This window comes from Miscanthus floridulus, chromosome 19, assembly GCF_019320115.1.
Source record: "Miscanthus floridulus cultivar M001 chromosome 19, ASM1932011v1, whole genome shotgun sequence".
NCBI lineage: Eukaryota > Viridiplantae > Streptophyta > Magnoliopsida > Poales > Poaceae > Miscanthus > Miscanthus floridulus.
Genome location: NC_089598.1, coordinates 73,408,401 through 73,426,091, shown reverse-complemented (window position 1 = coordinate 73,426,091; position 17,691 = coordinate 73,408,401). Strand labels below are relative to the sequence as shown.

The 17,691-nt window shown below is 42.8% G+C and overlaps 1 pseudogene; it reads right to left on the bottom strand.

Moving 5' to 3' along the window:
• Positions 1-12,758: 12,758 nt before the first annotated feature.
• LOC136526749 (RING-H2 finger protein ATL39-like) lies at positions 12,759-13,369 on the bottom strand (annotated as a pseudogene).
• Positions 13,370-17,691: the final 4,322 nt, after the last annotated feature.

Below are 17,691 nucleotides of genomic sequence, written 5' to 3'. Positions count from 1 at the left end.
TTCTCTATTTGTCATAAAAATATTTTATAGAAAAAACGAAAAGTCAAATTAAACGAAGGAACAAAGTCAGCAGTACGGTCAGGAAGGGATATCTGTATTGTATTTGTCTTGATTTTATAATAGAAACGTATATGAATATGTATATTGTAAAAAAAGGTAGCAGTATGGCATACCGTAACGATAGAGGGGAATGACAAAGAAGTGGCTTGGAGTTCAACTCCAAGATGCCATACATATGTTTTATATAAATGAAAATATTGCATTCTTCTACCACTAGTACAGAAATGGGCTGTACTCCCGGTTCTCAACCCCCTTCAGTCCCGGTTTTGAAACTGGGAGCACGAATCCGGGACTAAAGGGCCCCTCCTTTAGTCCCGGTTTCGTGCTCGGGGCTAAAGATCCACCTTTAGTCCCGGTTGGTAATACCAACCGGGGCTAAAGAGGCCTCCTGGTCTGGCCCCGTGGGTCGGCCCTTTAGTCCCGGTTGGTATTACCAACCGGGACTAAAGGTTTTCTTTTTTTTGTTTCTATTTTCAATTGATGAATCATTTTGGTTTTCGAATGGGCATTCTACGCTGCTAATAATATACGTATTCTACACGTTTATAATGTTCAAACATTTTGTAAAAACTAAAGTATGAAACTAACGTATATATTACATGCATATACATATATTGTACGTTATTTTATGTACATATAATATGTATATATATATATATATATTACAAATAAATCTTGCATTGTATATTCTATCGTATCCTTGGGATAACAAATTCACTCCATCTGGTTTGGCTTCCATGTTTCGTTCACGTCATTATAGAACTCGCCGACGGGGTTTAGGTCCTGGTCATTAAGAAATCCTGCTATGGTCTCTTGAATTGTTTTCAGTTGGTCACGTCGTATGACTTTTTCCTTCAACCATAGAGTCTTCAATAAAAGTTAAAGAAAAAGTATTAATATATATATATATATGTGTGTATTTGTCACGTGATTACTTATATATATGAGCAATAAAAGAAATTGTGAATATATGAATATATTTATATAATGTACTTTGAGGTTCTCTTCAGGAGTTCTTTTTTAGTACGCCATGATGAACTCGCAAACATAGTATCCGCAATAGTTATTCCCCTGTTCATGCCTCAGAACCCACTTTTACGAGAAAAAAGATCCGGTGAATTGAAAGCATGCATGGTGTTAATTGAATTATATATATATATATATATATATATATATATATATATATATATATATATATATATAAATGTAGCTAGTACTTACTTTGTGTGCGATTACATCCAGTGGCGCTTTGCAATGTTTCATGTGGTGTTCCTCAATGAAACTTTTTCAAACATTGCGCCCAATAAAATAAAAAATTAATTTGGTATTTAATAATTGTTGAAGTTAAGAGATCGGGGTATATATAGTTGTTAGAGAGACCAAATTACCCTTGGATACTATCTATCATGTCTTGCTACTCTGTTTGCTCTTTTCTTAACGAGTCTAAGATGCTCAACCGACTATTGGCCATATCGATGACCATCAATATCCAGTGATTGCTGCATATGTTTTTATACACAAATATGATCGACATTAACTAGAGTCAACATATATATATATATATATATATATATATATATATATATATATATATATATATATATATATATATATATATGGGAGATAGCTTAGCTAGTAAGCAAATAATTGAACAAATGTCCATATAATCGACATTAATTATTTAACACTCACTTGAAGTTGTAGGGGAAGAGTATGTCCTTGTTTTGTTGGTTCAATAAGAACCTCATGAGATTTTTCTCGAGTTTAGCTTTCCATTGAGGGGGGAATCAGGGTGTTTGAATACAACATTTGGATCAATGAAACCAACATTATTATCCTTTCTCTTTCTGAGTTTTGTCATCTCATATCTACACATATAAAAATATAGTGTGAGGATATATAATTTATATATATACACGTAGCTTTATATATATACACTTTAATAGTAGACAATAATCACAATTACAGACAATAGCAGCTAATGAGACTTTTGTCGAGAGAGTCCAGGTGGCATAGTTGGTGTAATTCTAAAAACTCGACATATATAACGTCATCGCCACTGAAGTAATGTTGGTTTCTAACTCTGACAGAAATAAAGTTCTCTCCCCGTTCACACGCCGCCATGTACCGCTTGTTTAGCAGGTACATTTGCGTACCCAGTTCACCTAAGACCTCAAGGTTGTATAGACTCTTTCCATGTTAAATTTCTTCCAAGGATCCACTTTCGGAGCAGATGGTCCTTCAGCGAGCACTTGGGCAAGGTCCAAACCGGTATCCTCGTAAAACCGAACCATTTCCTCAAAATCGACATCCAGTAAGTCTAAGTTTGAACCATATTCATTACAAATGACAAGAGGGGGGATTGATTGTTGTGATTGTTGTCCGAGTTATGCAACACCTTTCCCTACTCTAGTCTTTTTCTGCACCGTCTCAAATGACTTGGTGAGAGAGCAGTTGTAGTCCGATTTTGGCCGGGTCTTTTGAGATTCCTGCTTTTTCTGGTCTGCCTTCTTTCTTAGAAGATCTGGAGCTAGGTAGAAGTACGGTTTCTCTGGGTTCTCCCTCATTTCTCGTTGTTTGCTTACTTTTTGAAGAAACTTTTCACATCTTTTTGTACTACATCCTTTAATTCCTTTTCACTTTTCTTGTAAGACAGTTTTTGGGGAATAACTGGATTAGAGGAGGCTTTCTTCTTTGTCGGCTGGTGGGCCAATGGCTTCATTTGTGGGGCGGACCTCTTAGGAGCTGGCTACTTCTTGATCATCAAGGGAGGTAGGGCAATCGTTTGAGACCTCCTTGGAGGTGTTGGAGACCTCCTTGGAGGTGGCGGCATTGGAGACCTCCTTGGAGGCGTTGGAGACCTCCTTGGAGGTGGCGGCATTGCATAATCAATGCCCGGAGCACTATGATGATCTGGAGATTGAATAATTGGACTTAGGTTGACGGAGGCCCTGCTGTGTGATTACAAAAAAGAATAATTAGGTATAAGAAATTGTTATTATTAATCATGCATGTCAATAGAAAATTTGTGAAAAAATTGTTTCGTTCACTTTTGTCCGCACCGATTGTCTGGCAGTTGAGGAAGCGGCGGTGGACTAGAGACCCTGGGAATAATGATGTAGCGCTTGCGCCATAGGATGAATGTCTTCTCTGCTTCTCCTAGAGTTTTCTCCCCATCACCTCTTGGAATGTCAAGAGCCAGATCACTAAAATCTTTGTTAACTGTATCCACTAAGACGCTAACATATCCAGGTGGTATTATTGCCCCATGGATTCTTGGTGTCTTGGTAGGATCTGGAGGAGAAAAAAACACCGAAAGCCACCTTGCTTGTGGCATTCTCTTTTGAAATATGTAGCTCACATGATGTAAACGGTGCAGTGATGTCATCCATGGGGAAACGTAGCATTGCGTCATCTTGATTTGGCAACTCTGTGGAAGCGTAGCTGCTTTTCAACTGATCAGGGGGGCTAATATTAATGTTGATTCCTGGATCTGATACCTGCCTTTGGGTACTCATTGCAATTTGCACTTGCTTTATGATTTTGTCCTGCATTCTAGCTTGCATGTCATTTTCGCGCTCTTATGCTTGAAGCAACGCCTCCCGTGACTCATGAACCAATTCCTCCAACCTACTGATCCGCGCTGCATCCTCATCCTTCCTTCTCTGCCGGCTTCTGTAGGTATCTCTGTTGTCAGAGAAACCATGCTCCCAAGAAATGTTCCATCCTAAACCTCTTGTTCGGCCATTGTGTTTAGCGGTCCCGAGGGCATACGTTAGTTCATCCTTCTCTCTATTGGGCCTGAACGCACCAATAGCTTTAGCTTGTAGAGCATAAGAAAATCTTTGTGTTGCTCTTTCGAGTTTTGTGTCATGAACCAGCTTCCCGGTCTCTAGGTCAAGTCTTCCCCTATGAGCAAAAAACCAATTCTTCGCGCGTTTGGACCAATTGAGTGATTCTAGTGTGATACCCTTGGCAAGAATGTCCACTTCTATTTTCCCACTTGGGAATGGTAGTCGCGTAGCCACCTGATCCCATGCCATGGTGGTATACCTTCTGTCAGGAATTCTCTTGGTTCCTTCTCACCCTCTTCCGATGTCTTGTACTGTACAAAATCATTCTAATAGGGCCTCCACTTTGCGAGCGGGCCACTAGTATTGAAATTGGGCGTTAGGTTCTTTTTGACGTATTTCGTGTATTGGAATTTCTTCCAAGTCTGAAATTATGTGGGCATCTTCTTCATAGCCCACTTTTGAACTAGTTTCTTCAATTCATCATCGTTGATAGCATCATAATCATCCGCTTGCAACGTGAAATGTTGAAGAATATCATCCCAAATTAAATTCTTATCAAGATCAGAGACAAAACTAACATGAGGCTCATTGATCTTTTGCTTCCATTCACAGGCACTGATCAGAAGTCTGTCCCTTACAAGACACCCACAGTGTTGCACAAATTTCCTTGCATGTGGACCAAGTGGTTCGCCTGTCTCGATATTGAATTCTGATATTATATAGCGCCCCTCCAATGGCTTTTTTGGGCCTCGAATATTTTTGCTTTTCGCCGTTGTGGTCATCGATCCAGAGGGCTACGTATAAAAAAGAATAAATAAATATCATGTGTACACATAATAGACGATAGATATTCAAATATATATATATATAATATTCAAACATATATATAAATATATATACCTTGCCAGTATTTTCTTGCACAATATTTTCTTGGTTATCTTCAAGAGCCAGGTATTGACTCCCATCATCTACATCCTGCTGGTCATCATCGGCAAATTGAGTGCCGGTGTTGATAATATCCAACATTTCTTCATCCATGTTGTCTCTCGGGACAGCCATCTAGCTTTTATACCACTAGATATATCTATAAAAAATAAAAACTATATCTATCAAATATCCATCAAATTCTAGCTCAAAAACATGTTTAAATAAATAACCATCCATACTCATTGACCTTGCTTTCATGAAAAAATTAATTCAAAAAAATAAAAGGCATGATTTCTAAGTATTTCATTTTATGGAAAAATTAATTCTAAGTGACCTGCTCGACAAAATTGAGAAAAAACACACGCTCTCACGACCTCACACATCTTCTAAGATCACGTAAGCTTCCGTACTAGTTGACCTTGCTTACGTGATCATCTCGGCGGGTATTTCTTCACCGGACGACACCGTACTTGGCCACGGAAGAGCTCCGATTCTATGAGGAAGGGAACACGGTCTTCCATGACCGTTGCCGCTCTCCCTCGTAGAATCAAAGCTCCTCCTTGACGTCCGTTACCGCTCGGCAGAGAACATGCTAGCCGAGATGAACACCGTCCGCAAGTTCAACTAGTATGGATTTTCTACAATTTTCTAACTAGTCCGCGCCAAGGAGGCGGAGGTATGCCCGCTCGAGTACGAGAACTATGTGCCCTGCTACTACAACGTCACGGCCGCTGCCGAATGTCTCGGATCTGGGGGCCGGCATCATCATAAGCGCAAAATCACATTACAAGATGAGACACCGGGCCGCGCCCGTGCTCCCCTGAGCTCGATGGCTCAGTGCAAAATCACATTACAAGATTGCCGGCACGAGGGCTCGACACATGCATCCATCCAATTACAAAAGGTTGGAGCAATTAATCCATCATAAACGGATTATATATGGTGGCAGCGGTGTCTCACATCCAAGGTGTCCAACGCGAGGTCCAGCTCCTGCAGCCAAAAAATATGTTAGATACTTAGACTTTACTAAAAACAGTAATAATCTGTTTCATTACAGGACTGGGAAGCTATCACTATTCCTACAATCTGAAAGAATATTTTGCCTCTTAAGAGCAGTAAGTATGGTTAGGTAAAATCAAATATCGCCATGCAAAAGTAGCAGACTAGCTAAATTGTTACCCTCAACCTCAAGTGGCATGGGTGATTGACAGGTAATAACAGTGGTACACGTCTTTGCCATTTAATTTGATCATCGACACGCACATGCAAATACATATTACAGTATAAGACATCGGAAGCGAATGGGGTATTCTTGCATGGATGAAATTCTACCTGGCAGGCAACAACCAAACATGACCTATTTGTCAAAGCTCCTAGAGTAGGTCCCAGAGTTGGAGACCTCTTCTAAACTACGGTTTGCAGAGTCGTTCCGTGGAACTAATTTTTTACGGAGAACAAGATGGTGGGATATGGAAAAATATTTTCTTGTTTCACTTTCTTCACAAAGGTTATTCTAGAAAATCATTGTTAGGCAAAGTCACTTTCTACACACACAAAATCCTTTCAAGAGGACCTTTATCCAACAGGCCACAAAAGTATCTGTATTTTGAGAGGATGGCAAGATGATTGTATCAAGTTGTTCTTAAGACTAGACAACCTAAATTTATTTGCAATGAATTGTACCACCTCCTATTCCACAAGTTGATTTGTACGTGGACCTCCTATTTATTATGTTTAGGGAAAAAGTTCTCGACCAACAGATATAGATTACTAGCGAATCAATGCAAACACGAGTATTATGTATACACAATACAGGCAGTTGGGCACAAGAAAAATAGAATCTTGTGGTGAACTTATTATCTTCGTTGTCCTAGACTCCTGCTGATCCGACACTCGACAAAGATTAGCCACCAGTCCACCACAAGATAGCAGGACAAGCACTCGACAGCTAGCACCAAATCAAAGCGATACATTCATTGAGCTACAACACTGAACGAGTTGGCCATACAGCAGCAAGAGATCTGAATGAGTGCAGAGGAAGAGGGAGACCGGGCCAAACCTGCTGCAGATCTTGGAGAAGGCTCGGGCGCACTCTAGTGAAGTAGCGCACGCGGGGAAGGCTTGAGCGTGCTTCGGTGAGGTAGCGCGGGGAAGGCTCCGGGGCTCCTCGTCCTCGAAGGTGCGGCAGCACAGGGAAGGCTCGGGCACGCTCCGGTCATCGCTGGGGGTGGTGGCGGGGAAGGCTTAGGCGTGCTCCGGTGAGGTGGCGTGGGGAAGGCTCCGGGGCTCCTCATCCTCGAAGGTGCGGCAGCGTAGGGAAGGCTTGGGGCGCTCCGGTGGTCACTAGGGGCAGCGGCGAGGAAGGCTCGGGCGCACTCCAGTGAGGCAGCGCGGGGAAGGCTCCGGGGCTCCTCGTCCTCGATCTGGTGGAGAAGAGAGGCGACGGCGTGGCGGAGACAGAGAGGAAGAGAAGGGCAAACGACATGGTTTATAAAGGGAGATCTTTAGTCCTAGGTGATGGTTAGAACCAGGACTAAAGGTTATTTAGTAGTCCTGGGTGATAGTTAGAACCGGGACTAAAGGCTCTTTAGTCCCGGACCTTTAGTCCCAGATGTAGCCACGGCCCAGGAGTAAAGGTGGTTTTGGTGGGCCGTGAAAACGCAGCCCACCTTTAGTCCCTGGTGGTTGATCCACCCGGGAGTAAAGGTGGGCTGCAGTTTGGCTTACCACCGGTTTCTTGAAGTTTTACCTTTTTTATATATTTGTTTTATATAAATATGCAGAGAGTTGTTAATTGCCTAGTAAATAAAATATTAGCCAAAAAATTACAAAAAGAATTCTTGGACCTGGTTTTGCATTATTGTACATAAGAATAATCTGTAACCTAAACTCTTTTGTTTTACCGTATAAATATTTAACATAGTGTAAATAATAATCATAATTTTCACCATGCAAAAATGTACTACTTAATTAAAATCATTAAAACTATTGCTTTTCAATAGGAAATTAGTTTTCACATCTTATTGACATTGAAAATTCATTTAAACCATAGAAAATATGAAAACATGACAAAAAATATGAAGTCGCAATTATTACATAATAGGTCTAATACATCACCATATCAAGTTGGGACTAAAACAATTTTTTCACTAATTTTTTCACATCAGATGCATTGCTTTTGCTTTTTGCTTTGTGCGACATGGAAATCCCACCATCAAACACAAATTTAATATGAATATAGAAAAAAATAAAACACCAAATAAACATCTTTGAATTCATAATTATTACATAATACCTCTAATACACACTGTTAAACATCACTATATATATCAAGCGGGCATAGTAGTGAACTTCTTCTTAACGTATATCCCTTGGTTATGATCGTGTCGTAACCATGGAGTGTCCTCATCATTTAGCTGGATGCTTGGGTCTTTGTTCACTGTGAAGGGAGGAATTCGGTCATCCTTTTCATAATCTTCTGATATGTCTGACTTGTCTTCAATTCCGACGATGTTTCTTTTCCCTGAAAGAACTATGTGGCGCTTTGGCTCATTGATTGGGTCGTTGTTGTTTTTCCCTCTCTTTGGTTTTGTAGACATGTCCTTGACATAGAACACCAGATTCACATCATTGGCAAGGACGAACGATTCGTTTTTGTACCCAATATTATTGAGGTCCATGGTTGTCATTCAATACTGGTTGTCGATTGCTACCCCGCCTCCTGTTGCCTTTACCCATTGGCACTTAAACAAAGGTACCTTAAAAGTAGGTGCATGGTTTAGTTCCCATATCTCCTCTATGCGGCCATAATATGTTTGCTTATTTCTATTAGGGTTGGTGGCATCTATGTGGACACCACTGTTTTGGTTGGTGCTCCTTTTATCTTGGGCTACTGTGTAAAATGTATTCCCTTTTATCTCATACCCTTTGTATGTGAGGATATGCCACGATGGCTGCCTAGCCAACAAATATAGTTGCTCATCAATACTCTCATCACCCTAACATTCTTTTCGCAACCAGTCGCTGAAAGCTTCCATGTGCTGACGCGTAATCCAAGTTTTAGACTTTCCTAGAAACTTGGATCAGAGCAACTCTTTATGTGTCTCGATATACGGATCCACCAAGGAGGAGTTTTGCAGAACTGTGTAGTGTGCTTTATTAAAATAATTATCCTGTGTGCCAATATATGTTTTCTTCCCTAGTGTCCCCTTTCCACTTAGTCTCCCCTCGTGTCGCGATTCAAGAACACCAATCGGGTCAAGGTCAGGAATAAAGTCAACACAAAACTCAATGACCTCCTCTGTTCCATAGCCCTTGGTGATGCTTCCTCCTAGCCAAGCATGGTTGTGAACATATTTCTTTAGGACTCCCATGAACCTCTCAAAGGGGAACATGTTGTGCAGGAACACATGACCGAGAATGCTAATCTCCTTGACCAGGTGAACTAGGAGGTGTGTCATGATATTAAAGAAGGAAGGAGGGAACACCAACTCAAAGCTGACAAGACATTGAACCACATCATTCTGTAGTTTAGCTAGATCCATTGGATCAATTGCCTTCTGAGAAATTGCATTGAGGAATGCACATAGCTTCACGGTGGCTAGACGTACATTTACAGGTAGAATTCCTCTTAATGCAACTAGAAGTAATTGCGTCATGAGCATGTGGCAGTCATGGGACTTTAAGTTTATGAATTTCTTCTCTGGCGCATTTATTATACCCTTTATATTTGAGGAGAATCCAGATGGTACCTTGATGCTTGCTAGGCATTCAAACATGCTTTCCTTCTCTTCTTCGCTAAGAGTGTAGCTGGCAGGACTTAAGTAATGGCGTCCATTATCTGTCTTCTCTAGATGCAGGTTGTCTCGTTCTTTCAAACACTATAGGTCCTATCATGCTTCAAGTGTGTCCTTAGGCTTCCCATACACACCCATGAAGCCTAGTAGGTTCACACAAAGATTCTTCGTCAGGTGCATCATGTCGATCGCGCTACGGACCTCTAGGACTTGCCAATATGGTAGCTCCCAAAATATAGACTTCTTCCACATGGGTGCATGACCATTGGCGTCGTTCGGAACAGGTTCGCTGCCATGTGCCTTTCTAAATACTACTTTCACATCCTTGACCATATTGAGTACATCCTTACTAGTTTGGTTGCCTGGCTTGGTCTGATGGTCTGTCTTACCTTTATAATGCTTGCCTTTCTTTTTTAGGGGGTGATTCACAGGAAGAAATCGATGATGGCCAAGGTACACGACCTTTTGACATTTTTTCAAGAATATACCTTTAATGTCATCGAAACAGTGCGTACATGCATTATATCCCTTGTTTGATTGTCCTGAAAGATTACTTAGAGTAGGTCAATTATTGATTGTTACGAACAACAATGCTCACAGGTCAAAGTGCTCCTATTTGTGCTCATTCCACACACGTACACCTGGTCTGTTCCACAAAAATAAAAGTTCTTCAACTAGTTGCCTCAGGTACACATCGATGTCGTTGCCAGGTTGCCTTAGGCCTTGGATGAGCACTGGCATCATAATTAACTTATGCTTTATGCATAACTAGGGAGGAAGGTTGTAGATACATAGAGTAACAGGCCAAGTGCTATGACTACTACTCTGCCAAAAAAGGGCAGAGTACCTGTTTTGCTTCGTACGTAGTGACGGGCAATTCGTTATCCTTCGAAAGCATCTTCTTTTGGATTTTCAGTAACTCCCCAAAACCCTTGTCAGATACACCATTCTTTGCCTTCCATTGCAGCAATTCCAGTGTGGTACCCAACTTTTTCTACCCCGCATCACAAGTTGGGTATAACAATTTCTTGTGATCCTCTAGCATGTGCTCGGACTTGATCTTCTCCTTTTCACTTTCACATTCTCTTTGTGCGTCACGAATGGCTTGACCAAGATCATCAGCGGGCTCATCTTCTGCCACTACCTCTTCTTCAGCTTCCCCCATTGCAGTATCATTGAAGGCACCATATTCAGCAATAATGTCATCATCGTTCCATTGTTCTTCTTCACCTTCTTTCATTACAACCCTGGTTTCTCCGTGCTTCGTCCAACAAATATAGTTTGGAATAAAACCCAACTTCAACAAGTATGAATGAAGACTCCTTGAGCTAGTATATTCCTTCAAATTCTTACATATGGCACATAGGCAGCACATAAAACCATCGTGTTTGTTTGCCTCGGCCACAAGTAAAAAAGAATGCATGCCCTCAATGAACTCTTGGGAGCGGTGATCAGCATTGTACATCCAATGCCGGCTCATCTGCATTACATGACATACATACCATATTAAAACCTAGAACATAATTAGTTAATTATACGACATGCATACCACCACACACAGGTATTAATTTATGAAAGTCTCGCTACAATATAGACAATCCCAACTACCACTAAAACAACTAAAGCTAAAATACACTTCAGCAGCATAAGGATTTCGTGACCAATCCCAACTAAAACAGACAGATCATGCGTTTGTTCAACATCTATGGGCTTCTTCCGCAGGATCACTGCCTCATCAGCCGCCATAGTCACCTGTGCAAGGGAGTTTTGCATGTGTTCAACATACTCTTCCTCCCAGTACCAGCCTGAACATCTAGTGCCATCCCACTAAAATTAAAACAAAAAATTAGAACTTTAATCACAATCATCACGAAAATAAGTATGAATTAACCATAATCATCAAATGCGATAAAATAACTCACATTGCGATCCGGACACTTGTAGAAGATACGGCCCTTGTTAGGACACTCCTTCCTCACCCGGTACTCCATCACAATCTTCTCCTCACACTTGTCGCATGCAATGAGAGGGAGGTCCGACCTCAGTCGCTTTGGAACCCGATGAGAGGCCGAGGACCCAGAAGTAGTTGCCATCTACTCTCTATACTAATTTTTAATATAATATAAATTTCTCATTTTATAAACAAATAAAATTAAAAAAAAAACTCTAAAATTCTCTATATCTCTAAACCATAAAATGTGCTATGCATGCTAAAAATGAAAGCTGAATACTAGTTTTGAATAACTACTTTAACCTTCCTTCATCCAAATATGCAAACTTTAAAGTGATTTTGAGCTTAAATGGCTTACAAATAAAAAATCACCATAAAAAACCATAAATATCTAGTCCACACAATGAGATATGCTACTGATGAAACATGAGAGTATAAAGTTGGTAACCTTTAGAACCGAAGAATCGATGGAGGAATCGAAGAAATCTTGTGATTACCGGCGATGAGGAAGAAGAGAGGCCGGCGATGAAACAAGAACACTGAGCTCGAAGTAGCTCGGGCTCGGAGAGGAAGAAGGACTATATAGGAGGAGACCTTTGGTCCCGGTTGGAGACAGAAACCAGGACTAAATGTCCCTTTCTAGTCCCGGACGGAGCCTCTAGCCGCGAGAAGACTTTTACTCCCTGTTTTAGGGACCAACCAAGAGTAAAAGTTAACCTTTAGTCCCGGTTGGTAGCTCTAACCGGGACTAAAGGTTCCCTGCAGCAAAAGCCTGCCGTAGTAGCCGTTGGGCAGGGACCTTTAGTCTCGGAGCTACAAACCGGGACTAAAGGTCTCTCTAGTCCCGAGCGCGAAAAATACCGGGACTAAAGTCAAATTTCGAGGTGGGATCAAAGGTCGTTTCTCTACTAGTATACGTAGTACTATTTCTCACTTAAAAGGAAAAACAAAAACAAAATAGGGGTTCTCTGTGTACTCTTTCCTATGCTTTAAATTTTTAACAAAATAAACGGAACCCTCGCACGGATTATTAGGTGGGGGCGTGGGGCATGTGCAGCTGCAGAAAATTACTAGCAGTTGAAATTTGCAAATAGGTATAGAACACTGAAAAGAAGAGAATAAGAGATGGTCCAACAAAGTCTCGATGTATACACAAATGCATTACAAAGGTGACAAGCTACGATTTAACGTGACCGCCGCCGGAGGCACAAACAGATTATCAGCGTCGAACTACACCGGCAGAGACTCGGGCGGCTGCGTCGACGCTTCCCCCGGCGGGTCAACGTCAGACCGGCAGAGTGGGCACGTTGCGTGCGACGCCAGCCACATGTCGATGCACTCCACGTGGTACAGGTGTTTGCACAGGGGCAGCCGGCGCACCATCTCGCCGCCCTGCACCGTGCCGAGGCACACGGAGCACTGCGCCCCGTCGCCGTTGCCCCTGCGCCTGGACGACTGAGTGTACGCGAACTCAGGAAGCTTGGTGATGTCTACGCCGACATGGTGGCCTTCTGGCCCTGGATTGCTCTCTGCTCCGGCGGCGGTGACTGGAGCTCGTCTGCGGAACAACTGGTGGTAGCAGTAGAAGAAGAGGACGGCGAAGAGCGCTGTGCCAGTGAGGCCGACACAGGTGTAGCTGAAGATCAGCGTACCTGTGCTGCTGGTCGCTGGGCGGTTCTCCGATTCTGGGATAGTCGGTGTGGGTTCGAAAGAAGCAGCCATGCTGGCGGCGCTGCAGCTGCGACGAGATGCCGGCACGGACTCCGTCGTCTTTGAGCTGATCCTTTCGCCGGATGGATCTATACGGCCTAGGTGAGGGGTACGGGCCGGGGCCTTATCATGAGAATGGTACGGATGGCGTTGACATCGATTGAGGTGTTGATGGGAGAGGAGAGGATTATAGCTCTACTACCTCTTAGGCCTGGTTTAGTTGGGTGAAATTTGGAAATTTGGCTACTGTAGCACTTTCGTTTTTATTTAACAATTAGTATTTAATCATGGACTAATTAGGCTCAAAACGTTCGTCTCGCGATTTCCAACCAAACTGTGCAATTAGTTTTTTTCGTCTACATTTAATGCTCCATGCACGCATCGTAAGATTCGATGTGATAGCCACTGTAGCACTTTTTGGGAAAACTTTTTAGAACTAAACTTGGCCATACTAATTTATCATGGAAATTTAGTACTGGAAGCTTCCTACCGGTGGGAGCATGCATGAGTTGCTAGCATTTACACAGAAGAAAGTGACACATGTGATAAAATAGCGGAGATAGAGTGTCAACTCTTTGTTCGACTGACCAGGAGGAGCTCGTTTCCACATAGCTGTTTAGTTGAATCATTAACATAAGAAATGACAATGCCACACATGTAGTCTTTGTTGGAAAAAGGAAGCAGTTGATCATATCTTCTTTTTGGCAGTTTGCTGACTCATTTTAATTTGATATATTGAAGTTGATTTAGAGAAGTATTTACTTTGGGTAGGCTTCCCTAAATCCATTGTTGACTTTTGGGGATGTTGGCTGCGTAATAAAACCAACGCACCTGGACGTATTAGTATGTTCATTTTTCCAGGCACAACTTGGGCTATTTGGCGTGCGTGTAACAAGATGTCCGTAGAAAGAAAAATCCAATGAGCCCAGTTGAAGTCATATATCTTAGATTGTCCTTTCTGTAGAAATGGAATATGCTTCACAAAGGAGCGTGACAGAATGAAGATTGAGGCGGCGGCTAATAAGATCAAGTCATGGATCAATTATGCAACAACTTCAAGCCTAGAAGTGTCGTTCTTCTCAGTGATGTTCACTATTACACAGATCTTTTTTATAGCCGGATCGTGACGAAGACATGACACCTGATCCTAGAACTAATAAACACAGCCTTATGCTACCTTGGGCTTGTCCCCGGGACGACATGGGTGGCACGCCGACTGCACCGCCGCTAGTCCCCTCGCTCCCCTGTCCTCCTTGCCACTGCCCAAGCTCGCTGGCGGGTGCCCATGCAGGGGCGATGAAGGCGACGGCGGGACCCAGCCCCTTTCCTCCCCTAGGTTTCTCCCCCTCGCTCTTCATCGGTCATTGGTGGCCATGGCTGGCGATGGTAGAGGTTCGCGCCCTTCGAGCTTCGCGATGGCCAGGGCAGATGCGTTTTTGGCTTGCGCGCTTGTGGCCAGGGCCCTCACTCGCAGGCTCACGTGGCGGCGACCGGGAGCCCACGTGCTCGCCCATGGGGCGGCGGACGGAGCGCTCTAGATGCCCCAGATCCGGCGGTGGTGCAGGGCCTGCGCGTCTGGGCTGCAACAACGGTGGCACCTGAGCCATGGTGGGGTCGCTAGCCGGGCCCGTAGAGCTCGATGGTTGGGGTCTACATCCGTGCTCCAGGTGTGGATCTGGCAGCCCCAGATGGATGTCACCGAAAATGGTGGGTGTTGCTGGGCGTTGCTAGCAGCGGAGGCTGCTTTTGGATGCTCATATGTACACGTGTTGTGGATGGATTTGTGTTCCCCGTAGCATCGTTTGTGTGGAGGATTGTTTAGTTGTGGCTGTGGTCGATGTGCAGCTATCAATGCTGGATCGTTGATGTGCACGTTTGGATTGGATTGGGTGCTAGGCAAAAGGCTTTTTCTTAGTGTTGGGTTAACAATGATGGCGCCTTGGGGAGTTGTAGTCCTTGAAAGTGTCTGTCGATTGACCCCTCCTCTCTTGATGTGGATCCCGGAGGTGAAATCCCTATCCATGTTGGATGGGCAGCAGCGTGCCTACGTCATGTTACTTCCTGAAGGCGTTATCTTTACACTTCCATGCGTGATTCCCACTTTGTTAGCTTCGTTTTCACATCAAAGTTTCTAAAGGAAATGAGGATGCGAAGGATTGCCACTGCACAAATCAAATTTTAAGGTCGAACATCCAGAGTTTCTTAGTAAACCAGGTTGCGAAGGATGGTTAGTTTTAGGGTCTTAGACTATATTGTTTAGGTGAAATGTTGGTCTTCATGTGGTTTCTACAGTACTGTTGAGTGTTCCGTAGTTGTTTGTAAGTCGGTAACCCCAACAGTTTGGAGTTGTTGAGTTTGAACCTTTTCTAATATTTGCTTTCAAGGAAACCAGAGTAAATCTCTTTGGAAAAAAACATAAGAAATAATATTATTGTTTTCTGTTTGAACAACCAATACCTTACATGGTCTCACATATCATTTTGTTGTCCCCATCACCCCCCCCCCCCCCCCCCCCCCCCGCCACACACACCACGACACATCATACACACCCCTTCCTCCCTTGCAATCTCTAATATTCTTTGGTAATTCTTTTATGTAGCTAATTATTATTGGAAAATATATAGTCCAGCTTTAGTGTACATGAGAGATATCAGAACAAATTTATTACATATTACAACACACTAGGCCGTGGCAACTACAAACCCATGATGACTGTATATTGTTGTGGGAGAGGTATGTCAGAGACTTCTTTTTGGTTTTTGGGTTTTGTGTTAATCGATGTACCCCATCACCCCCCTTCTCGTCCACCAACCACACACACACATCCGCTTTCCTCCGTTATAAGATCTAATATTCTTTTGTAATTATTTAATGTAGCTAATTATTATTGGAAAAATACAGTCTAGCTTTATTCTACATGAGAGACATCGGAACAAGTTTATTACACAGTACAACACACTTGGTCATGGCGACTACACACCAATAATGACTGTATATTGTAGTGGTAGAGATATGTCAAAGTCTTTTTTTTTGGTTTTTTTTGTTTTCTGTTAATCGATCTACCACCTCTATAAATGGTCTATCAACAGAGAACATTTGGCATAGATGGCCAGTCTGCCCATTTCTGTAAACAAAACAGCCCACTCCGAAAAATGTTGTATGACCTCTTATTAAGGTGCTATTTGGTTGGGCTTTTTTTACTCGAAACGGTTCACGGCAGTATTCATTAACGTTATCTTCATTTTGGTTAAGCTGCATTGTAATCGGTTCATGGAGTCACCTGACCCCATGATATACAGTGCACCTACCACCCGCAACCTCCCGCAAACGCATTAGGTTGCAGACAGCTTATCTCCACTAGTAGAGAACAGACCTTTGATCCTCGGCCAAAATGGGCTCTAGTCCCGGAATTTTTTGCGTCCGGAACTAGAAATACCTTTAGTCCCGGTTGGTGGCTCCAACCGGGACTAAAGGTCCCTGCCCAATGGCTACTGCGCCAGACAGAGGTGGCAGGGGCCTTTAGTCCCGGTTGGAGCCACCAACCGGGACTAAAGGTATACTTTTAATCCCGGTTGGTGGCTCCAACCGGGAGTAAAGGTCTACTCCTGGCCGTGGCTGCGCCCGGGGTTGGAAAGTTACCTTTAGTCCCGGTTGGAGCCACCAACCGGGACTAAATGTCCCCCCTTTATATATCGGCCGTCTCCTTCTTCCTCCCCGAGCCCGAGCTCAGCACATTTTGAAGCTCACTGCACTAGTGTTCTTGCTTCCTCCCTCCCTCCATTGTTCCTCCATCCATTCTTCGATTCCTCCGTCGATTTCTTCGATTCCTCCGCCGATTCTTCAGTTGTAAAGGTTACCAATCTCATACTCTCATTTTTCACCATTGTCTTATGTCATTTTGTTCACTATATATATATGGTTCTTTATTGTGGTTTTTTTCATTTGTAAGCAATTTGAGCTCAAAATCACTTCAAGCTTGCATATTTACATGAAAGAAGGTTAAAGTATATATAAATATAAACTTAGAAAATAGTTAGAAAATTATAGCAAATCCGTACTAGTTGAACTTGCGGACCGTGTTCAGCTCGGCGAGCATGTTCTCTGCCGAGCGGTAACGGACGTCAAGGAGGACCTTTGATTCTACGAGGGAGAGCGGCAACGGTCGTGGAAGACCGTGTTCCCTTCCTCGTAGAATCGGAGCTCTTCCTTGACCAAGTACGGTGCCGTCCGGTGGAGAAATGCTCGCCGAGATGATCACGTAAGCAAGGTCAACTAGTACGGATGGTTATTTATTAAAACATGTTTTTGAGCTATAATGTATTAAAAATGGTATAGAGATATAGATAATTTTATAGTTTCTTAATTTTATTTGTTTATAAAAGGAGAAATTTATAGTGTATTAAAAAATGAGTATAGAGAGTAGATGGTAACTGCTTCCGGGTCCTCGGCCTCT